Source organism: Lichenostomus cassidix, chromosome 13 (genome assembly GCF_008360975.1).
Source record: "Lichenostomus cassidix isolate B80296 chromosome 13, HeHo_3.0, whole genome shotgun sequence".
Taxonomy (NCBI): domain Eukaryota; kingdom Metazoa; phylum Chordata; class Aves; order Passeriformes; family Meliphagidae; genus Lichenostomus; species Lichenostomus cassidix.
Window position 1 is genome coordinate 16,565,981 of NC_139494.1, and position 23,886 is coordinate 16,589,866.

At 48.9% G+C, this 23,886-nt stretch overlaps 1 protein-coding gene across 1 annotated transcript in view; it reads left to right on the forward strand.

Annotated features, from left to right (window-relative positions):
- The window catches only part of NEURL1B (neuralized E3 ubiquitin protein ligase 1B), a 119,214-nt gene that overhangs the window by 35,236 nt on the left and 60,092 nt on the right, over positions 1–23,886 (forward strand). The window lies entirely within an intron of this gene.

A 23,886-nucleotide genomic window follows, 5' to 3' on the forward strand; every position in this document is an offset into this window, starting at 1 on the left:
ACAGGGGCTGCCAACATGACTGTTGGCTTGGGTTGCTTTATTTCTACATCCTCCTTTGGAAGTATTGTCACTCCTCGGGGCAAAAACTCCGCTTTCCCCCACTGGTGAGGTTGGAGAATTTGATTTTTTGGCTTCTGTGGAAAGGCTGGGTTGCTCTCCTGCTCGGGGCTCTGGCCAAGCTGCAGGTCATGGAAAGGTCTGGCTCAAGCAGGTGCTGCCTGGTGCAAAGCCAGCTCCTTAGCTGGGTCTGCTTCCTAGGAAATGAGGTGGGATTTTGTCAGGCTGTGGCCTCTGGGCTCAGCTACCTGCTCTGCAGCTCCTCCAGCACGCTCTGGGCTCTGGTGAGAAAATTGCTGATGCTTAAGCCTGGTCTGTGTGAGCAGAGTTAAAAAAACGAAGCCTAGCTTGTCTCTGCAATGTGCCAGTGAATTCAGGTTTTATTAGGAACTAGAAAGGATTCCTGGATGTCCTGGCCAGAGTAGATGAGCACAGGAGGCCACTGCTGTCCCTTTTCTTTGTTCTGTCACCTCCATGTCCCTTCATTTGTGTTTGGTGAAGGCTGTTTGGAGCCTCTTGGTAATGAGTTGATTGTGGTTGATACCAGCAATTCTCAGATTTCTCCCTCCTGCTAAGCATCCTGGTGCTGCAGCAGAGCTTTATTGGCTCCCAGGTGATGGACATGGTGACAAACCTGTAGAGAACATGACAGAGCTGTGGTTCAGTGGTTTAGGGCTCTGAGTGACCTCCTCCAAACCACCCTTCACCTTGGCTGCTCCAGCCAACCTCTTTCAAAATCCTCGTTTCAGGAGCACATTTTCCAGAAGCAATTCTTGCAGCTTTTCTGCAGGCAGCAGTGACTTCCAGAGGGCTCAGGGGGCACAGGGGCACAGGGGGCACAGGGGCACAGAAGGCACAGAGGGTTCAGAGGGCTCAGAGGGCACAGGGAGCACAGAGGGCAGAAAGGACACAGAGGACACAAAGGGCACAGCTCCTTCCCCTTGAGGCTTCAGACACAGATCTGGCACTGGGATTTTTGGCTATGTGGTCACACAAGTGGCTCTGCAGTGACATGCAGAGAATATGTGAATTTTGGACAGAGCTCCAAGGCTCTCTTCTCTCTGCCTTCCTCCTGCAGCACCTGCTCTGAGCATCCCCTCCCCGGTGTGGGGCTTGGGGAACAGCACAGCTCCGTTCCTTGCGGGAGGAGATGAATCCAGGAGGCCACGTGTGCCTCATTTATTCATCCTGTCATCTCCCTGGCTCCTCTTTATCCTGCTGTTTGGTTGGAGGCTGTTTGGAGGCGCTGGGGAACGAGGCAGCCCCAGCACAGAACGTGCTGTGTGCTCAGTGATTAGCTCAGCTGCAGGATAAACAGAACATCTCCAGCCCCCTTGGTTTTTTTGGGGGGAGTTTGTTATCTGGGCTCAGCCAGCAGAAACTCAGAGCGGTGAAACCCAACATGCAATGACATATTTAATTTTAAATGAATTAAAAAACCTTGGCTTGCCCACCCAGACACATTTTTAAATTAATTTTTAAATTTTTTTTTTCTGTGTTCTCCTCTGTTCCCCAGAATAGTAATCAGCTGGAGATCAGTGTTTTCTACCCACTCCTTTTCTCACAGGAGCTGTGCTGGTGGAGTGGATGCAGCCTGTGATAACCCCTCCTTCAAAACATGGAGTTTTTCAAAACACTCTCCTCTGTAGTTTCCCCTTCCTTTCACTTCCCTTCCCAGTGTTTATTCAGGAAAAAAGTGAGATGTGGCTGAGCCTCAAAGGACACCTCTGCCCTGAGTTAAAGTGACCTGGAGGGGACATGGCAGGGCTTTGGCCACGGGGGTCTCAAGCCACACATTTCCCTGCATAATTTCTGATTTCCTGGGCTTGAACTTTTGCCAGCAGAGATGCTGAGGGTGCCTGTGGCTGCTCCAGGCACACGATGTGCTTTTTCCCCTCCTCCTGCACAGCACAGCATCCCTCAGCCAGCCACCTGCACTTCCTGCCAATCCAGGGCATTTTGCTCAGGGATGCCTCTGGGAATTCCCTCCCCACTTTGAAGGTTTTAACAGACCTTATGTTGCTGTTTTGTTTTGTTTTGTTTTGCTTCCCCCTTCATTGATAATTTCTGATATTTTTGACAGAGGCCATTGTTAACACCGAGAAAAGGATTGAATCACCGACCAGAAAAAGCACGAGAAAAATCTGAGATTTCTTTTTTCATTAAGTTCACAAATTGTGTAAGGAATAAGCAGGAAAACATGATCTTCCCTGCTGTAATTTCGTTATAAGAAACAGCCTGGGCCCCATGTGTGGGGAAATGCATTTTCTGGGGGATGTGGAGAACTAAAAAGATGAATTAGGAAACAGGACCAGACTGGGTTTCCCTCTCAGGAGTTACCAACTCACCCCTTACCCCACCAGCCAACACAATCTCCTGAGGCCAATGCACCTCTCTTAACCTTCTACTCCAGAAATCACTTGGCTTTCGCTGTTTTCCCCCTAATTTTGGTTCAGAAAGAGTGAAATCTCTACGAACCTGCCAACCACCACCAAGAGTGGAGTATCCTGGTGCCCCTGAGTCTGCCCTGTCAGCTCTTCTCTGCTCAGGGCTTTGCTCTCAGGCTGCAGCCCAGCCTGAGGTTTGGAGAGCTTTGCATTTCCAATTTAGAATATTATACCAACCAGACAAACAACAGCCTCTTTCCCAGCCCCACACACACATATACACACAGAGAAATGCTTAATTCTTGTCATCCCTGGGCCTGGGGGCTGTTTATTTCCAGCTCTGCGTGTTTAGATGTGGAGTTCATCTCCTCAAGTGAAGACAGATTAAGCAGCGGGATGAATAGACCAGTTATGTGAACTCTGGGATTTCCAGCCTGGAGATTCTGCCAAGACCAAGCCAGACAAATTGGTAGCACAGCAGTGTTTCTCATTAATGTCCATGGAAAGTTGTGCCTTGCTGATAATGCACAACAGCATCCTGTTGGGGAGCTTTGGGAACCCATCTGGGAGCTGCTATCAGAGCTCTATTCCAGGCTGGATTGAGTTGTCTTGCTTTCCTCTGTGTTTTCTCCTCTGACAGGGGGAAAAAAAAAAAAAAGTGCAGCTCCCTTGCATTGACATCCTGAGCTATGTGGGAATATTAGCGAGTGGTGTGGTTTGCTGAGCAGAAATAAGATTATTATAGCCTCCCTTCCCTCCCTGCAGCCATCCCTTGCTGATTGTGGTTTGCTGGCTAAGTGGTTGTGGTGCCCATCTCCCGTCCCAGGACAAATTAGTTCCAACTTGCAAATGAGATTACTTGCCATAATTGCCCGGGGTGGTTTCCTCCTCTGCTGCCAAGTGTGGATGCTGATGCTCAGATTTGTGGGTTGGCTGCTTTGGTGTTCTGCACGGAGCACTTTCCTCCTCTCCCCAGCGCTGTTAACACTTCCAGGGACAGCAGAGAGGAGCCACAGCCTCGTGTCCTGACCTGGGAATTGGTGGTTTATTCTGCTGGGAACTTTAGGGCAAGCACTGGGCAAAAGAAAGGAATCACAAAAATAAGGAACATCTCTCTGTTCCCAGTCCTAACTAATTTTTTGTCCTATTCTTTACACCCCCACCAGCCCCTCCCCTTGGGAAAGTGCATTTTTGGTCCAAATCCTTGGCTCTGGAGCAGAGGGTGTGTTTCCAGTCTGGCACGAAAGGTTAGAGTCACCATCATCCAGAAAAAAAGAGGTTATTTGGCCTCCTTGCTCAGGGACCAAAACCCCAGCAATCCCTGCTGGACTGGACTGGGAAGTGCCCAAATTCCCCTGGAATTTCAGCCTTCAAATTGTCTCCTGGCCAGTTTGAAGGACAATTGAGGCTGGCTGTCCCTTGCTGCTCCTGACCTGCATCTCCAGCATGCTGTGACTTCAAACATTTGTCCTGATTGAAAACTTTTGCCCTGATTTAAAGCACAGCTGCTATTTTTGGCATCTCCGTGCCCTGGCATTGTGGGGAAAGCCCCTGATAAGGAACACAATTGTGCCCAGAGGGGTTTTGTCTGCCAGCCTGGCTCCTGCCAGCCTTTGCCTTGTGCCCTTCTGGCTTTGCTTTGTGCTGGAGGAGGAAGCTGGCAAAGGTCTTGCATTGTTCAGGGCTGGAGAACAACAACTCCTGGCTTGGGTGGAGCCAGGCTGGGGCTTTTGCTGCTCCATCAGGATGGATTGAGAGGAATAAAAAGGATTAGAGAGCTTTGATTGCCCTGGAGGATGGTTAGAAACCATCAAACTCCTTCCCAGCTGGAACGATGGGTTAAACATCTCTGCCCCTGCCTGAAAGCACCTTCCCTCTGCCTGCAGAACCATCACTTACCTTATAAAGTGACAACACCAAAGGTTTCTGCATATTTCCAGCCATTTTTCATCCCCTGAGCACCTTTCTCACTGCCCATCAGGGTGATCTGTTCAGATTGTCACTAGGATCAAGGTGGGGATGCTTCTCGAAGAGCTAAAAAGCTGTAGTTGGAATTATTTTCTCTTCTTCTGACAGCATTTCTGACAGGGGGGTTTATGTTGCTCCAGGATGTGAAAAATATGGGTCAGCCAGTCCCCAAACCAGTGTGAATTCCTTCTAGTCTGAATTCTCTTCCAGTTGTGCCTGACAGCTGAAAGGACACCAGAGATAGCTCTGAGTCATGGCAGGGAGGAGGAAAAGTGATTAAAGAGCTTGGACTCGGTTTGGAGATACCACAGAAATGCCCAGGAAGGAGTAAATATGGTTTTGACCCTGAAAGGACAGCGATGTGCTGGAAACACCTTGTCCTGCAGGGCAGCCTGAATTCAGAGCAGTGGCTGGAGAGTTGGCCACTGAGCTGGAGTGAACCTGGGGGAATATTTATGGGCCACTGAGTGGTTCTCAGCTATTTGGAGAGTTTAGCTTCATCTCACTATCAATTTTTTAATTTTTTTTGTTCTTTATTTTGTCTTTTTTTTTCTTTTTTTTTCTCTTTATTTTTTCTTTTTTTTTTAGGGGTTTTAAAAAATTATTATTATTTTGTTATTCCTCTTATCTCTCCCAAATCCTGCTGAGTTACCTTTAATTCTCAGCCTCAGCTGCCTGAGAGCCTCTGGGTGATGGAGAGTGAGGAATGAGGGCTGCCCTGTGCTAGGAGTGGGATTGCAGAGCTCTCCAACTTGGCAAGAAACTCCTCTTGGCCTTTTAGTATTTTTTTTCCCTTTAGAAAAGCACAGTTCTTATCTTGTGAAAATATAGATATTTTCTCCATAAAGACAGAATTTTCCTAGTTAAACCATCCTGGCTCGTCTGCTCGAGCAAACATTATCCCTTTGTTATTTGGGTTTATTTGCCAGAATTTTTATAATTATTAAATGGAACCGGCGATAATAGTACTTTATGGGACTAATTCAACTTTTATAAAGATCTTAATGCTGTGAAATCACCTTTCTGACTTGCTAGCCTCTCTCAGGAGTTGCATAGCAACCACCTGCCCTCTTAGGTCCTGCCTTGAACTCAGGATTTTTTTGTGGAGAGGATGAACTTGACTTAAAAATAGATATTTTGCCCCCGATGAGTCATTTTTTCCAAGGGAAAATATGTAGTTGGAGTATGGCTAAACTAAACTTCACCAATTCGATCTGCAGTGACATTTCTTGATATTTCTCAAATGTTTTGGGGTTGGGACAGCTGAATTAAACTGAGGGTTGGGCTGAGCAGTGTTCAACTGCCATTCTATGATTCTTTTTTTTTCTCAGTTCAGTAATGAGGAGAAAATAAAATACTTTTGGGGCATTCACCACTTAAAAAATTGATTCTGTCCTTGGCCCTGTTTGTAGGAAAAAGAGCAAATTGCTACTGATTTGCACTGTTCTGTTGTAAAATAATGGACAGAGTAGGGAAAAGAGGTTTTCCAGTGCCTTGTAACCTGAGGATATTCCCCCAAATACATCTCCCCTTGCAGAATCATTGTTTCCACAGGGTGTAGGAGAGGGGGGATGGAGGCTCCCCCTGGATTTTGAGGGACACCAGGGCTGGGAGGAGGCTGTGAGAATCCTCTGGCTGAATGACAGCCAGCGTGGGGGAGATGAAAACTGCTCACAGATGCTTCTGCCAAAGGCCAACACCTGATGGGAATGGAACCAGAGCAGCTTTTCTCAACTTTTTTGCAGAAGTTTGGCTCTCCTGTCGCGGTGTGACCCCCCCTGAGTCAGCAGCTTGGGTCCCCCCAGGGTGGCACAGAAATAGCTGTGCTGCTGGGCTGTGGGTGGCACTGCCTGAGCTGTGCCTGACAGCACAGGAAGTTTGCTCAGCCCCAATTATTGGGATCATTTGGAGCTTCCAAGCACAGCTGCTGCTCCCCCCAAACCCCAAGGAGCCTCTGGGCTGCCAGCAGAAATGTCCTGCAGAGCAACCTGGACAATCTCTGAGGTTGGAAAAGCTTTCCAAGGCCACCATGTCCAGTTTGTGACAAACCCTCACCTTGTCACCAGCCCAGAGCACTCAGTGCCACCTCCAGGAATTCTTTGGACACCTCCAGGGATGGGAACTCCAAACCTCCCTGGGCAGCTCCTGCCAAGGCCTGAGCACCTTTTCCATGGAGAAATTCCTGCTGCTGGCCAAGCTGAGCCTCCCCTGGCCCAGCCTGAGGCTGTTCCCTCTCCCTCTCCCAAGCTCAGCCATGGCTTTTCTTTTTGCCCATCAGCCTCTCTCCATCTCACTTCCAGCAAACTATAAATACCCATTCATAACAGGACCTTCACATTGTGCAAATATGTTTATATCTCGTTATGTCTGTTTTCCCTCGTGGGATTTCTCTGTGAAATCTATTTGCTAAATGAGACTTTCATCCCCTAAGGCCCTGCAAATTTCTTGTGCAACCTCTGTCTTTGTGTTTTGCATTACGCCTGCATTTTTTTTTTTAGGCTAACCAGATAACCTTGAGGCTCAGTGTGATTTTCTTTCGCTGTTAGTCCTTTTATAAGATCACGGGACTCTGTGAAATATGGATTCTTCAGTGGTTATGAAGAAAAATAAAAATTCCAAGTATCCCCGAGGAGGGGAAATAAAGGCAGCAGCAGGGTTTTGTTAACATTTAGGCAGAACCAGCCAGGAGAATGACACTGTCCAGATGGAAAGAGCCACTTCCTGGCTGTAAAGATAACTCACTAAAGGAAACATAAGCTGTGGCTGCGCTGGCGATGAGAAACACAAGCAGGGCCAAGAATTCACCCCAAGCCCAGTGGGAGCTGCTTCTTTCTCTCCCTCGTGCTCAGGGTTCAAGTTCACTGCGTTGGGAAATATGCCCAGCATTTCCTGAGGAGATGGGGTGGCCCTGGAGGCACAGAACTTGTGGGGACCCTCGAGGGCTGGGCTGGTTTATTGCTGTGCAAGAATCCCAGAATATCCAGAATATCCTGGAAGAACCCACAGGATCATCCATCCAGCTCCTCACCCTGCACAGACACCCAACTCTCTGCATCCCTGGCAGTGCTGTCCAAACACTCCTGGAGCTCTGGCAGATTTGGGAATGTCACCATTCCCTGGGGAGCCTGGGCAGTGCCAGCACCCTCTGGGGGAACAACCTTTCCCTGAGATCCGTCCCAAATCTCCCCAAACCCAGCTCCAGCCATTCCCTGAGGTATGAGACTGTGGATGACCACAGCAGAGTCCTGCTGTCTCCTCTCAGTGATGCCCAGAAGTGCCACAGCTGTCAGCTCAGCATCTCTCCCTGGCTGTTTGGCCACAGGGTGTGAATGAAAAACTCACATTTTTGGGTTTGCTAGTGAGGGTTTTGCACACCAGGGTGTTTAACCCTCTCTGAGCTCCCTTCCCAGCAGGAAGAGCTGAGCTGGCTGTGCCCTGAGCTGCACAGGACCTGATGAGATCACATTTGTCTGTGTGGTTTTCTTCCTCCAAGGCATTCACCACCCTCTCAAGTCCCCAAATTACCTGAGCAAATTGAATCCCAGGCCACAGATCAAGCTCTATCGGCTTCTAACTGAACGTGGAGGTGAACGCAAGATGTGTCACAGTGTGTATTGAAGTCCCCAAATTTAGAGCCCTGGCTCTAAAATAAATAATGAATAAATAACGAATTCTCTTCCTCAGAATGACTGAATCCATCCCAGGCCTGGTGCTTGGTTCCCTGCAGTGGGTGTGCCTCAGACTGGAGGTGTTTCACAGCTTTGCCTGTGTTGCCATGGCAGGGATAAATACTTGAATGCACTCGGGTTTGGATGCTGCAGGTTTTCCTGGATGTCAAATGGAGCCTAATGCGTAGGACAAATCGAACCTGATGTGTAGGATAAATGTGAGTTTTGTGGTTTTTTGGGTGATGTTGGGTGCTCTGTTCCACCTGGGAACCTGCCTTTGTTAAGCTGTTATCTCTGCCTGAATGTTGCAAGTTAAATCTTAAAAATATCCTCCATGTGGGATCTATTTTGGTTTGGGTTTTTATAGAAGTTTGTGAATTTTATTTTTTTTTTCCCCCCTCTCTAACAGATCTGGATTCAAATACTTCTTGATCATCTTGGCTTTGCAGGCAAAGTGATGTAAAGAGTGGCACTGAGCACAGCTTATTTGGGAAAACCAAGAGCCTGTTTGCAGGGGAATGAGGAGGGAGAGAATCTTTTCTTTAGGATGAGGTTTTGCAGTGGATTCCCTGTTTCTGTATGTTACAAAATCAGTACAAAAATCAACTTTTTGATAGCACCATGTATCTGAAATGGGATTCCCAACCATCCTGCTCACTAAGAAGCATTTCAGGCAGATTTTGGCTTTCCCAGCCCTGGCTGAGGCTGGAGCTATACCAGGACTGTCTTCTTCCATCAAGTCCTTTCCAAGCTTCTCCTTAATCCACACTTCCTCCCTCTTTTGGCTCAAAATCTTCTGTCACTTTTTCACCCATTGAAAGCAGCCCAGCAACGCTGCTTTTCTATTTATGGATTTTTCTATTGTCCTGTCAGAGCTGCTTAGGATCTGGCATGTCACAAGTTCACCATTGTCTTCTGCTCCCCTCGTTAAGGGCATAATTTGTCATGTTGAGCTCTGGACCAGGTCCATGTTGCACTTGCTGGTGCTTGGTGACCCTCTGGAGCACAGTGGGAAGAGCCAGGACAGTCCTGAAATGGGAAGAGTGGCTGTGCTGGGAGCTGAGGATGGTTTTTTGCGACTTAAATATTAAGTTTTTTCTCTTCTGTGGTTTTTTTTTCCCCCCATCTGACATGCTGGAGAGGTTGTGTAAGTAGCTCATAAAGTTGATATCACCCAGGAAGGAGCTGGGCTGCCATCAGTTTGGAGATCACAGGGGGAAAAGCAGCATTTGTTTCTGCAAAAGGATGCTGTGCCTGACAGAAATAACCGTGCAATGTGGGTCAGTGTGACATGACTGGCAGTTCTCCTAGCAAGGAACAAACCAAAAAAACGTTACAAGTCAACACTGAGGTGTTCTGTCCAAGTGCCAGGAGAAAGGAACAGGGGAAAAGCAGAGAATGTTGCAGATCAGAGCTGAGAGGGAGATGAGAGCTGCTGTGGGGAGAGGATGGAGAGCTGATGGTTCCTGTCAGAGGGAATATTGGGAGATGGAATAGTGACAGGCTGAGGACAGCAGTGAGGAGGGGTTTTGGTCCACATTGATGGCACCAGGGCTGGTTTGTCCCAGGTGGGAAGAGGGAGGCTGTGAGGAAGGAATTCTCCCTGTGGGACAGCACTGCTGGGTTGGGTTTGACTGGGAAAAACAAGACATAAAGGTCTGATTTGCAGCACAAAACCTGCAAAAGCTCAAGTGGCACAGAGTGCACAGGGCTGGGACAGGCTGGGACAGGCTGGTGGAGCTGCTGAGGGTTAGTTCTGGAGAAGGATTCTCGTTAATAAAGAGCAGAGATGATTTATCTATCAGATAGATAAATAGCTTCGCTGACAGAAGCAATGAATTGATCAACTCTCTTCAGCCACTCTATTTTCCCCTTGCCAAGAGGGGAAGTGGCAGTTTGCTGGGACCTTGGAGCCACCTCTGCCAAGGTTTGGAGCACACAGACAGCCCCTCTGGAGCTCTGCTGCAGAGGATTCATTTTCCAAGAGTACCCAGCTCAAGCCAAGGGAGTTCCCCCGATGGCCTGGGCTGCACTGACAGAGCTGCACTCGTGGCCTTTGGGGCTGAGCTTGTTCCAGTTGGCACTTCCCAGCTCCAAAGTGCTTTGATTTGCTCCAGATGGAGTGTGTGAGCTGCCATGCCCTGAGTTAGCCACTTGCTCAGCTCCAGCTCTTGCTCCTGCAACCATTCATTCTCCTGTGGAACAGGAGAGATGGAGATTCTTCTGTGAACTCCATCAAATCTGTGTTTCTGCCCACTTCAGACTTCAATCACTCCCCAAAGAACGTGTTAAGGGCAGAATAAAAAAGAGGTGTTTGCCCAAAAATGTTGGCAGCTGGAAGGGTGGAGGCTGGAAGGACTAATGGCAAAGTGTCAGTGATCCCAAGTTCAGAGTGAAGTGCCCTGCATTTGTTTAGACTTGGTTTCTCTGCTTTCCCCCAATGTGTTTTCCCAATGCCTTCTGAAGGGGGAAAAAATAATCGTGAGGATTGTTTGGAGTAAATTGTTGGGAGAAGTTTCAAGAGCAACACGCAGTGCCAGGGAAGGGATGGAGAATTGTGGTCTGGGATGCAAGGAGCTGCTGGATGAGACCAGGGAAAGCAGCAAAGAGGTGAAAACACTTTGAGGAAGGGAATTTGCTGCCTCTGGTGACTCTCTGTCCTGACTGCTTCTGCAGCATCCAGCCTCTGTGAACCTTTACATGCTGTGTTTAATCTCCTCTGTTCATCTGCCACCTCCTCCTTGGGGACACCACTGGGTCCCTCTCAACATGAAGAGAGACTTAACAATCTCTTAAGGTTAAAGATCTTGTTGTAGCAGAGAAATAATGCACTGGTTAGTGTTTGGCTTGTGCTGGGCCTGAGAGGAGGAAAAGGGAGATGTGGGATAAAACATGGATGCAGAAAATTAGGATGAGCTGCTGGCAGGGAGGAGGACATGGACAGTCATTTGTTACTCAGAGTCAAAAATAGCCTTGTCTTCATGCCTGGATCTGAGGGTAGTAACTGCCCCTAGAAACACTGCTTGGACATGGATGCTCTCAGATATTCAGGCTCAGATATCTCAGACTCAGATATTCAGGCTCTCCAGTCTTCCCATGCTGACATGGAAAACGGGAGCATGGAGCACACAAAATGTCTCAGGAAGCACAGTTACCCCTTTGTGTCACCCCTGCACATCTGTCACACAGCAGTGGACAGACTGGGGCTTTTCCTGGCCTTGGAGACATCAGCAAACTGAGGTTTGATGGCAGGAGGAGCAGCCAGAGGTGCAGGGTGAGGATTCCCTGGGGCTGTGGGTGATGAGCTGCATTTCCCTCCTGCTTTTTTACGTGCTGATAAGGTCGGCGTAACCCATGGATGAAGACACCAAGCTATTTCTGGTCTCAGCCCAGCTCTTCCCATGCCTGAGAGGCAATCTGCCTGCCTTAGCATCCCCAGGATGCTGCCAAGCCCAGCACAGCACGGAGGAAGTGGCTCTGCCTGCACAAACAGAAGGCCAGCAGAGAGGGGAGCCAGGCTAATGCTCAGAGCTCAGCCTCTGTGTTTGGCCTGGGAGCAATGCCACAGTCCCAGAAATCAGTTATTTTCCTCCTGAACCCCACAGCCTGCTGCCTGCCTCATGCTGAAGGTGGCTGGGGAAAGAATAGATGTGCTGACCCTCCTGCCCTTCTTCTCAGTGCATGAAGGAAGAGTGTAAATGAGCAGATTCTTAAAGCTTTTCTTCCCTCTGTGCTTCTCCTGGGTTGAGAAGACAAACTGGTATTGTTGTACTCCTGATTCTTTGTGTTCTTATGAGAGGGTGAACCAGAATATTTTTATTGAAAAGGGCAAAGAAACAGATGGAATATGAAATCTCTTCAGCCCGACTGTCTGTCTTGAAGTTAAACGAGTGAGGAAAGTATCCTCTGCTCCCTTCCACCTTCCTTCTGTGTGTGTTTGTGGGTGCTAAAGGTGCTTCCTCCTCCCCATTGCTGAGTGTTGTTTATCTCATCCCTGTCATTTCTTTGAGGACCTCCAAGACATTTTTTGGCAATGCTGAGACAAGAAATAACAGCCAAAGGGAGGATCCCCAGCCTCTCCCTCTGCTGATGTCCTGCACAGGTGACAAGGTGTCAGTGGTGTGATCAGCTCTGCAATGTCCCCTCCCTTCCCAGCTCGTGTTCCAGGGATGTGAACTCACAGCCACACACAGGATTTGCAGACACAAAGCCTCTGAGGGGGAAAATACAGTGGGTGGATTTTTGAGAAGGGCCAGGATTAATCTGCCAACCTCTGCAGCTATAGATAGAGAGCTGTCTGATAGAGCTGCTGCCTGTGCAGTGTGGGCAGAGGGTTTTTATCCCCAAGGGTGTCACCAAAGATGCAGTGAAGGTCCTGATGCTGCTGAAGAGCACATGTTCATTAGCGTGTGTGAGGAACTGTGTGAGCTGGGCTAGGCAGGCACAGCCAGAGCTGGGATGAAAATGATTTCTTGCATTCTCAGAAGGGATTTCCTGCTCACCTCAGTCTCACCTGGCTTCTCCACTGTCTGCATTCATCCTGTCTGCATTCAGACAGTGCCTAGGGCAGCACAGCACATCTGGGAGGATCCTGCAAGGCTTCCTCTCCTCCTGCCTAATCCTGGATTTTATTTTCTGGTCATTGCAGCCACCTCCTCCCCACTGTTGGAATTCTTCTCCTGGTCGAAACCTCACAGCTCAAGGGCTGCATTTTTCCACCCAATCTTTCACTTCTGTAGGTGCAACCTGCAGAGGAGGGGGATTTATGGGTTTGATAGGATTTCTGGGATTTATGGGATTTATGCCCATGATGTGCACCAGCAGTTCAGGCATCTCCAGGGGGTGTGTGTGACCTGCACTGAGTCAGCTTGGGAAAAGGAGGACTGTTTTAGATCCATTTGAAATATCTATTTGAAATAGCTCGATCTAAAATTGATTCCAATCTGTCTCGTTATGGCAGCAGGCTAAAATAATAACATTTCCAGGCAGGTGAAGAAAGCTGCCTGATGTGGAATTTGAGTGTGATCATGACTGACACGGATTTTGGGACTCTTCCAAGGAGAAGACATGTATAAAAGCAAATCCTCTGGCAGCTCAGCAGCAGAGTGGCTTAGAGCCTGGGTGAAAGATTGCAGGAGGGGAGATCTCAGGAAGAATAAAGCTGCAGAAAGACTCTGTAGCCAGCAGGGAGATGCTTCTGTGGAATATCTGTCAGAACTCCACATGGAGCTGAGCCCAGAGCGCCCTGAGAAAAAGGGCTGAAGGGTGAAAAACACCCCAAAACAAGTGTTTCAAACCACTCCAGCAGCTTCCTGGTGCTGCCTGTGCCCCTAGACAAGAGGGACACCCTGGCCACACTCTGCACTTAGCAGTGGCATCATCCTGGGAAGAGCAGGAGAATCCCAGGAGGAATGACCCACCTTGGCAGCATGCCATGGAGCCAAAATGCTATTCAGAAAAATGATTCCAAAACTTCAGCTGGCAAATCTGAGAGGCACCTGATTCCCATGGCTGATTGTCTTTTTTTCTGAGCAGTTTTGTTTCTGCACTGGTAGTTTTACAGCCGAAGCGGAATGAGAATGTAAAGAGGAAATGACTGTCAAACAGACCTTTCTAAATTGCTGTCAGTGAGTGGCAGGAGATGAGCCAAAGAGATCCTGTTCCTGTCAGCCTCGCTGGAGTAGCGTGCTGTCCTCATTCAAGGAGAGCCCTTGTCTTTTTTAGCTGCGTGTAGGACGAAGCAAATAGTAAGTCATGTCAGTGATTGATTTGCTCTGCTGCAAATGATTGAAACGTGGCGAAGTGGCAGGGAAGAGGAGCGTGCAGGGCTTGGAATGGAGGAATGATGAATGGGGAAACAGTTTGCTGGTGAGTTGTGGTTTTCAGCTGAGGTTTTCTGGGCCCCATCATGGATAACACCCAGGGAGTGATGAGCAGAGCCACAGGGGTTGTGCCCAGGCAGTGTCAGTGTCCTGCTGGGTCACCTCTCTGGGTGACCTCTGCTGCACATCTGCCCATGCACAGCTGCAGCAGGCTGGCTGTGAGCAGCCTTGCAGCAGGGACACAGCCTGGCAGGAGGCTGGTGATTAGCACAGTGGCACTTAATGAAATTTCAGTCTGGATTTTCTCCCACACCGTATTTTTGATGTTATTTTCCCAGCACTGATGGCCTCCTTTTCCTTTTCTCTCCCTCACAATGCTGCTCTCACCTCTCCAATTGTTGCTGTCACACCAATATTAGGAGAAAAAACCATCCTGGATCCTCAGGATGGGGAATGATTGGACTACTGAGCCTCCCAGCCCAGCCCAGGGACAGCACCACAGCCAAGGACGAGCTCTCAGGACTGCAGAGCACTGGCCCACATTCACATGCCCTAATTTCCACCTTTGTCTCTGTCTGATGTTTGCTGTTGGCAGATGCTGCTGAAAGCTGTGGGTCTTCCCACGGACCACAGGCTTGTAAATGAGGCAGAATTTAGGTCAGCTGAACCTGGGCCAAACTGTGTTGAGCTATTCATTTGACACAGTCCATCCCTTGGAGGGTGAATCTTCCTGCCTGACAGTGTGGCATCTGCTTCCTGGTGGGGCTGAGAGAAAAGGAGCTGCTTGGCCACCAGATTTGCTCCAGCTGGATGGAAAAACAGCCTCTGTCCTGCCTAGGGGACACAGAGGGACAAAGTTGGAGCAGTGAGCCAAGATATGTGTGGACAGAAAGAGAATTAGGTGAGAGGATGTATCAGGAATGATCCCTGCTTATTCCCAAGCGACAACCTCAGAGTGTTTCCTCTGCTTTTCTCAGCTTTTTCTTCCCCTCAGCTTTTTCCCTGGTAATATTTCAGAGAAACAGTCCTTGGACATTTCCTCCCACTTTCATTTGGAGAACATGAGATGATTTTTGGAGGTGGGATCCTCATCTCTCATCTGCAGGTTGCCTTCAACTCTTGCAGATCAACCCTGATGTGCCACAGGGATGTTCCTGTCCACTCAGCCTGGTCTGTCCACATTTCACCTTTCCAGGCTGGAAACAGTTAAATTGCCAAGCTGCTGAGGAGAAAAATACATGCCTTGAGGTCTGTGAAGCTCATTGGAAAAAGTTGGGTTTAATTTTAGCACAGTGCGCTGCAGGCAGGTCCTGAGGTTATGGTCCAGGATTTCCAGGGATTAAGTAAAGTAGGGCACAAATTATCTGGGTCACAAAAGGTCACCTGCTGCTGTTCACTTGTCCCACAGCCCTCTGTGCTCTGCTCCCCTGGGAGCTGCTGCCCTGGAGCTGTGGGAACTCAGGACACTGCATCACCCATCGTGCAGGAGAGAAACTCATTTCCTCAAAAGACTTGGGAAAATTGAAAAAAAAAAAAGTTATTTTTGCTGAAATGAAAGTGAAATGAAGTGGAACAGTGGAGGGAGAGTTTGGGAAGGATGTCCATTGTGGTGCTGGCTTCTGGTTGGAGGTTCTGGATCCAACCTGCCTGCTGAGAAGGCTAAGCAGTTTTGAGAATCATAGAATGCTTTGGGTTGGGAGGTCACTCAGTCCCACCCCTGGAAAGAGCAGTGACATTTTCAGTGAGTTCAGGTTGCTCAGAGCCACATCCAGCCTGGCCTTGGATGTTTTCAGGGATGAGGAACCTGCCAGCTCTCTGGGCAACCTGTTTGGGGTTTCACCATCCTCATCCGGTAAATGCAGTTTTGAATTCTGCAGCTCCTGCCAAGGCCTGAGCACCCTTTCCATGGAGAAATTCCTGCTGCTGGCTAAGCTGAGCCTCCCCTGGCCCAGCCTGAGGCTGTTCCCTCTCCTGCTGTCCCTGTTCCCTGGAGCACAGCCTGACCCCCTGGCTGTCCCCTCCTGTCAGGAGCTGTGCAGAGCCACAAGGTCCCCCTGAGCCTCCTTTGCTCCAGGCTGAGCTCCTTTCCCAGCTCCCTCAGCCTCTCCAGGTTCTCCAGCCCCTTCCCAGCTCTGTTCCCTTCCCTGGACACTCTCCAGCTCCTCCATGTCCATCTGGCACTGCCCAGAACTGGACACAGCACTCACTGGTGACCCCAGCAGTGCCAGCACAGGGGACAATCACTGCCCTGCTCCTGCTGCCACACTCCTGCTGAGACAGCCCAGGTACCACTGGCCTTTTTGCCCACCTGGGCACAGCTGGGCTCAGTCCAGCTGCTGTTGACCAACACCTCCAGGTCCTTTTCCACCAGGAGCTTTCCAGCCTCCAGCCTGGAGCTGCAGAGAATTGCTGTGACCCAGGGCAGGACCCAGCATTGGCCTTGCTGACCCTCACACCTTCCCTCAGTCCCTCAATCCAATTATTCAGCCTCCTGGGGAGATTTTGGACTGAATTCACCCTTCCCGGTGCTCTCTCCTGGCTGGGCACAGCTGGCTGCAGGAGCTGCAGATGTGCAGCTGGGTGATGCATTGCTGCATCCCTGCGAGTGTGGGAAGTGCTGGGCAGGAGCTCCTCAGACATGGAACAAATGCAGACATCATTAGCTCTGAGCAGGAAGGGAGCTGGACAGGCCAGCTGGAGTGTGTGAAGGCAAAGGCACAGGCTGGGAGGGAAGGGAAGCCTGGAAGGTGGCTGTGTTTGTCCAGACGCTGTCTGTAATGATTTTTGTATTATTTATTTTATTTTAGTAACTGCTCTCTCTGGACACTGCAGCCTGGCAGGACTGGCAGCTCCTCCTGGACTGGACTAGACTGGGCACCTCAGAGCTGGGAAATGCCAGAGGCAGCAGCCCTGTGGGGAGGGGGCTGCTGTTGTCAGGATAAAAATAATGATGCACCTTTCCTGGGATGTGGAATGTTTTTCTCTCTGCCTGCCTCCCAGAGCTGGCACTGGGCTGTGTTGGCTTGACAGCTGTCAGTCAGAGTGGCTGGATGTGCCAATTAGCAAGGCTCATCAAGGGCTTTGGGATTTCCTGTGAGGGCTGTGCTGGCAAAAGCCACCCTGTGAGGTTGTCCAAAACTCAACCTCCTCCTCTCCATGCCAGGTTGGAAGGAACTGGGGCAGCACCTCCACTCTCAGCCCCAGCAGCCCAAAATCCTGGGCTGTGTGCTTGTGCTTGGCCCCTCTCCTGCAGCTCAAGGAGCCTGTCTGACTCTGTCATTCCTGTCTGTATTATCTTCTCTTTTTTTTTTAGTTTTCTGCTGCCTTTTGCACTTCCACAGAGCACAGTTCAGCGCTTCTCATAAGGGGAAAAAAAAAAAATCCCATTTTGGAGCCGTGCTGTTTCTTGACCTCCCTGCTCAGCAAAGCCTCTGCAGGATTGTCCAAAGCCTTGCTGTACTCTTGTCTGGGACGGATTTGAGCTCCACAAGAGAGCATTCCTCCTAATTGAATCACTTTAATGCTTAATTAGAAAAATGCGATGTTTCCTTGGGGAAGAGTGAAGCACACTGTAAGTGAGGGCAGGCGAGGCACTGCTGTGCTCCCTCAGCCCAGCACAGCATCCCTGTGGGAATGCAGGGGGAGAGCAGAGCTCTCCAAAAGTGCAGGCTGCTGCTTGCCTTTTTTCTGCCCTTTCTCCTCCCAGGACTGGAGACTTGTGCTGAATTTGGCTTTGTGTGAGGTACTGGTTGGAGAAAATGGTGATTTCTTCTTCTGCACAGCCCTGGTGACCTGGAGGAGTCGAGGGAAGGAGGTGGAGGTTGGGTTCTGCTCCCAGGGAACAGGGACAGGAGGAGAGGGAACAGCCTCAGGCTGGCCAGGGGAGGCTCAGCTTGGCCAGCAGCAGGAATTTCTCCATGGAAAGGGTGCTCAGGCCTTGGCAGGAGCTGCCCAGGGAGGTTTGCAGTCCCCATCCCTGCAGGTGTCACCTGGAGGTGGCACTGAGTGCTCTGGGCTGGGGACAAGATGGGGATTTGGCACAGCAGATGGACCAAGGCTGAAGAGCAAATTATTTTCACCAACCTCCCCTTTTTTGGGGGACACTGAGTTCTTACTGGAATGTTAAAGGAGCATCCATAATTTCCCAAGGCAGCAGCCTGGACTCTGAGGAGCTTCTGGGGCTTTTTGGGTGCTGTGGATTTGGGTAATCAACTTGCACACCAGCTTGGCCTTTCCCAGGGAAATTTGTGCTTCCTGCCAGTTCCAGGATATTTGGGGAATCAGCAGATTTTATAAACCAGAGAGCAAAAAAGGACCAACTTCCCCAGTCCCTGTGGACATTGTGCTCCTCTGGACAAGATGCCAACAAAAATCTGGGTTTAGTGGTGTTGGGAGCCATGAGAAGTGATTCCTGTCTAGCAAAGTGCCCATTTGAATATTGATGGTGTGGAAAGTGTCGTGTTCAGTGGGCAGAATAAAGGTGGAAGACGCTGTGGCCATTTCCAGGAGTTTCCCTGCTCTTCCAAGCAGGATTCCATAGCAAAACACATTTGGAGGGAGCAGAAGTGAATCTTCCTGAGATGGGAATGGACAGGGATTGCTTTCCATGGGTGTGGTCAGAATCTGCCTCAATTGATGAGCATTTAAAACCTCCTTTAGTCTCTGTAACTCATCACTGGGGGCTAAACCCCCCAAAAATGTGCTGAAATTCAATGTCCATAGGGAATTGTGGAGCACCAATGGCTTTTCTCTGCATTAAAGGAACTACACAGGAGGGGAATTGTTCATCATCACAGCACACATTTTTATGGCTAATGATTTGGGTTGTTCTGAGTGGCACTAGGAACCGTCTGTGGCTGCGTGGGTGGATAACAGATCCTTGGGAGATGTGATAATTTGTATTCCTGCTTTTGCTTGGCCGAGGCTGTGGCGGATCTGCTCTGCTCGCCGCTTGTGCCGCGCTGGGGTTTGTAAAACCAGGAATTCCAAGGAGCTGGGCATCACCTGCTCACAGCCACGGGGACTGGGATTGTGGAAGGTGTTTTGCCCATTTTTAGGGCTGGAAAGCTGTGTCTGTTTGGCCTCCTGTGGATCTGCAGCGCCAGAAATCTCAGTTAGGAGATGGATCCCACTGTATTCTCTCTCCCAGGCAGTGCTGCAGGGCTGTGGGGCATTTTTCCCATGTTTTCAGTGCTTGGGAAGATGTTCTGCACCTTTTCTTTCATTCTGCACCCTCCTGTGCCTCAGAGCTGCTTTCAGCTCCTCCTGTCACAGATTCCTGCAGTCCATGAGCCCCTGAGCACAGCCCACCTGTGACAGCCATCCCGACCCCGTTGTGCCAAATAAAAGCAAAATGACACACGAGGCTCCTCTCTGCTCTCCTCTCTGCTCTCCTCTCTGCTCTCCTGGGTGTTTACAAAACCCACCAAGGCTAGAAAGACCTGCAGGAACACCATGGAAATGTCCTCTGTGGCTGGGTGACCCACTGGGACTGCAGTCCTTACTGAAGGGACATCAACAAAGGAGGGAAAAAAGGGTTTTTCTGCCCAAAGCCTTCCACTTTGGGCTCTGTTTTCAGGCATGGCTGATTTGTGTGTAAACACTCAGCAGGCTGTGCTTCTGCAGCCCCACAAGAGGGGCTGGAGGAAAGGAAAAAAAACCTCAGAGAGGGTGAAAGGCAATCTTCCACCCCAGCTCCATGTTGGGCTGCTACTGTTAAAATGTGACTAATGCTAAAAATAATCCCGGTGTTGCTATAGAAACTTGCAGGGTTGCTACGTGTGAACCTGGAGAGAATTGAACCCTCCTCAGAACATTGGGTTTTTTTTTTCCCTTCCCCTCAGCCCTGCTCACCCCAGAGAGGAGCAGCACAGCTTTTCTTGCTGTGCCAGAGGATGGGATGGGATAGTGGGATGGGATAGTGGGATGGGATAATGGGATGGGATAATGGGATAGGATGGAAGGTCACTATTTTACCTGCCTCTGCCTATCCACTTCCATTCCTCCCAGCTCCCCTCTGATGTAGAATTTCCAGCCCATGTGTGCATCTCCTGCTCCTTCCTTAGCTCTGGTGAGAAGCACATCCCCTTCCTGCTCTTCCACCTCCTCAACCCACCGCCAGGTTTTCCCTGCTTTCCATCTCTAGTGGAGGAAAAGGATCTGTTGTGAGCTTCCTTCAGGTCTGGAGATGAAAAGTGCTTTTTTTTTTTTAATTCATTAATTCCTAGCAGTGCCCCAGTCTGCCATCCCCACCTTCCTGTCTCTCCCAGCTTTGGTAACTCCTTTGCAGGAAGCAGAAGTTTCCCAAGCTTTTTAAAAGAAACCAATCAGGGGATCAGTTGATGTTTTTCCAGGCTGGAATGACAAATGCTGGAAACTTCCATTCTGGGATTAACCCAGTGACTGAACAATCAGAGCCCCTAAAGGACAGTCTGGTTTTTGGACAAATTATCCTCCAAGGCAGAGAGAAGTTTCCCTCTCAGTCCTGCCATGGCTTTTTCTCAGCTTCATTGAGTGGGAATTTGGGAAAGAGGAATAACCTCCTGTTTTTTCTCCAGATTTACAGTTTGTCCCAAATGTGAGGTGGAGCTTGTGGTCAAATTCACTGTCCTGACAGTGTCACCCAGCAGTGACCTGGGAATGATGCAGAGGGAAGCAGAGAGAGAAGAATTTTTGTCACACGGCATTAAAAAAAGTCTCCTCTTAAAATCCTTTCCAAGTTTGTTGCTTTGAAAGCTTCTTTCTCACCCTGGCAATTTGGAATGGATTTTAGGGGTTTTTTTTAACCTCATACCTGAGGGTTTGCATCCCTCTGGCATTGATGCAAGTCGAGTCCTGGAGGTGATTCACAGCACTAGGGGATCTCCAAGTTTGGCAGAGCTCTGGAGACTTTCCAGTCCTACCTCTGCTCCAAAGCACTTGTGCCCTGTTTACATCCACAACCCTCCCTAAACCAGGCTTCTGGGGCTCTTTCATCCTAGAAAAACCATTTCAGCCTCTTGCCTTTCTGATGCTGGACAGGCAAAAAGACCCTGCTCTCCACCAGCCTAGGAAAAGCTGCTTTTTCTGCATTATTTTTCAGCTCCTCCACCAGTTCCCAGACTTGAGAGAATGCCAGAGAAGGGGTTAAGAATAGAAAGACAGATGAGGCAAGCTTCTGGGAGCTTCCCCTTCCACTGAGGCACAGGAACATGTGTTATTCCCTGCCCCTTTGGCAAACACGGCCAACATGACTCTCCCCACCTACACACATTTGCCAGCTGGTCTTCTTTCTGTCTGTCTTTCAGCATCTCGAGCTGGTCCAACCTGCCCTGCAGCCTCTCCCCCAAATCCTTCTCCTGGCTTGCTGCCACCCCTTTCCCCACCTTTCCATGGGGCAGAGGGTCTTTCCTTCCCCAGGAAACAATCCCACGTGCCAAATGTCCCATCCCATTGATGCCTGATGGTTTTTTGTCCTTTCTTTTATACCCTGTTTATACATTTTATAGCCTTTCCCTTTCCTTGCACCCTTCACAAATACTCTTTGTACCTCAGCCCTACATGTTTATAAGTCTTGTTTGATATTTAGCTTGGTTTGGGGGGTTTATAGAGTGAGAAGACTAAATATTCATAGTATTTCAAAACTGGAGGCTCCAACCTTGGATGGACCCTCCTCTCTAGAAAGTGTTTTTGTAAACTAGGCTGTAGTCTCACTTAAGGGGAGGATAATTAGAATAGAGGGACAATTACTTCATTTGTTAAATTTCTTATTGGGGGGTTTTAGGTGGATCTGCTAATTGAGGTCCATAAATCTGTACACACATTGTACAGGGTGTGCTCTTGGCGAGTTTCCACCTTTGATGGGTTGTGCACCTGGGATCCTATTAAAACCAATAATACCCTTTAAATATCCTATCAAAACCAAGGTAACACCCTTTTTTTCCCTATACTGCTTTGTCTGCTCTTATTTTTAGCAGCTTTAAGGCATCCCCATCTCTGTGGCAGGTCACACACAGCCCTCCTTTGTTTCAAACTAGTGCTGCTTGCAGTCAGAGGAGTTTTTTGCTGTTTGGTTAAATCAAATAGTTTGGTTAAATAGCAAGCTGCGATCCGCCTTGTCCAAACATTGTTGAGGCTGGATGGCCTCTTGTTTAGGATGTGGCTGGTGAACCAGAACCCAAAGATCTAACGTGTTTTGTGGGTTTTAATGGGACTGTTGGATTTCAGCTTCCTTCTTCTGAAGTGACTGGAAGTAGAATCCAACAATTTTGCCATGCTTAGGTCAAGCAGGTTTGGATCAAGAAGGAATCAGCCCACAACTATGAATTGGCCTTAAACTGAATTTCTTGAGAAATCTGAATAAAAATACCAAAGCCCAACGAACGACGTTGGCTTTTCTCGAAGTTGTTTCCATTTTAATAAGCATGTGCAATTTCTGATGTCAGGCTCCTGACAGACACTGTCCTTTGGGAATTCCAGTCTGGCTCAAAGCAGGAGCTAAATCACAAGGAATTTATTCACAAGATTTATGGCCAGTGGTGGGGATGCCAAGGATTTCATTGCAGGACTATCTGACACTTCTGTGCCTTGCTTTTTGAGTCTGCACAGTAATTAATACACCAGCATAAGTTAATTAGGGATTGAAGCACCAAGGATGTCTCTGAACTCCTTTCCTTGGCTGAAATTATACTACCCAGGTCCTGACTTAAGTCTTTTAACCTGGATATTTCCATCTGGATGGAATATTGGGAGCTGCAGTTTTAACTTGAGCTCTCCCTATTCCTCCTGCTGATTTCTGGAGGAAACCCAAAAGGTACAGAGCTGGAGTTCCTTCAAAAGGCCTCTGGACCAGAATGTCCTAAAAGGAGGATGGAAAACTCCATGAGAACCAGCTCTCTTGTGGTATCCCAATGTTTGGTATCGTCATCCCATGTAAATATAAATAAGCCTTTCCAGAGAGCTGGATCCAAATTCAATTCCAAAAGTGGCCCCAGGCCAATGTTTCTTTGGGACAAATCCTACAAAAACCCTCCCAGCTTTAGTGCTCACCAGATACCAGAGCATCAATCTTGGACTCTCCAGAGTAGGTAACGACCTTGGCAAGGAGGACGTTGCTGCTGTGTCATCCCAGCCCAGTTTCCAAGGGAGGAAGGAGTGTTTTGATCTGCCTTTCCAACAGAACTTCGTGCTCTCCCTCCCTTTTTTCATCCAGGCAATTTATGTGCCCTGCCTGCCTCCATTTCCACTGGTAGTTTGGATGTACTCACACTCTGCTTCTATCATGCTTCATCAGTCTCCTTTAATTAGGTGGTAAGATCATCAGGGGAAGAACATTTAGCACATAAGGCAGCTCCAGTACATTTAATGAATAATAACAAATGCGCTTTCTCAATTATTGTTTTTTTTCATTCTCTTACAAAATAAGGCGTTGGTGGCTTGTGCAGCAACCTGCCCTGTGCTCTGCCCAGGGCTGGGGGGCCTGAAGGGGCTGAGCTCCTGCAGTTTTGGTGCAGGTTTGGGATTGACTCTCTGGCAGGATGGGAATGCTGGTGTGGGCAACATCACTTCTCTGTGGGCATGAAGAGAATCAGAATGGCTTGGGTTAGAAGGAACCTTAAAAATAACTTATCCAAACCCCCCTGCCATGGCCAGGGACACCTTTCACTATCCCAGGTTGCTCAGAGTCCTGTTCAGCCTGGCCTTGGACACTTCCAGGGATGGGAACAACTTTGGTCAACCAGTTCTGGTTTGGTCAACCAACCTCATCTCCCTCACAGTAATTAATTTTTTCCTAATATCCCATCTAACCTTACTCTGCCAGTCTGAAGCCATTTCCTGTATCCTGTCACTTCATCCCTTGTAAAAAGTCTCTCTCCATCTTTCTTGTAGGTTCCATTCAGGCACTGTAGGTCACAATTAGGTCCTCTCTAAGTTTCTCTTTGCCAGGCTGAACATTCCAAATTCTCTTAGCTTTTCCTCACAGAGGAAGTGTTCCACCCCTGGAAT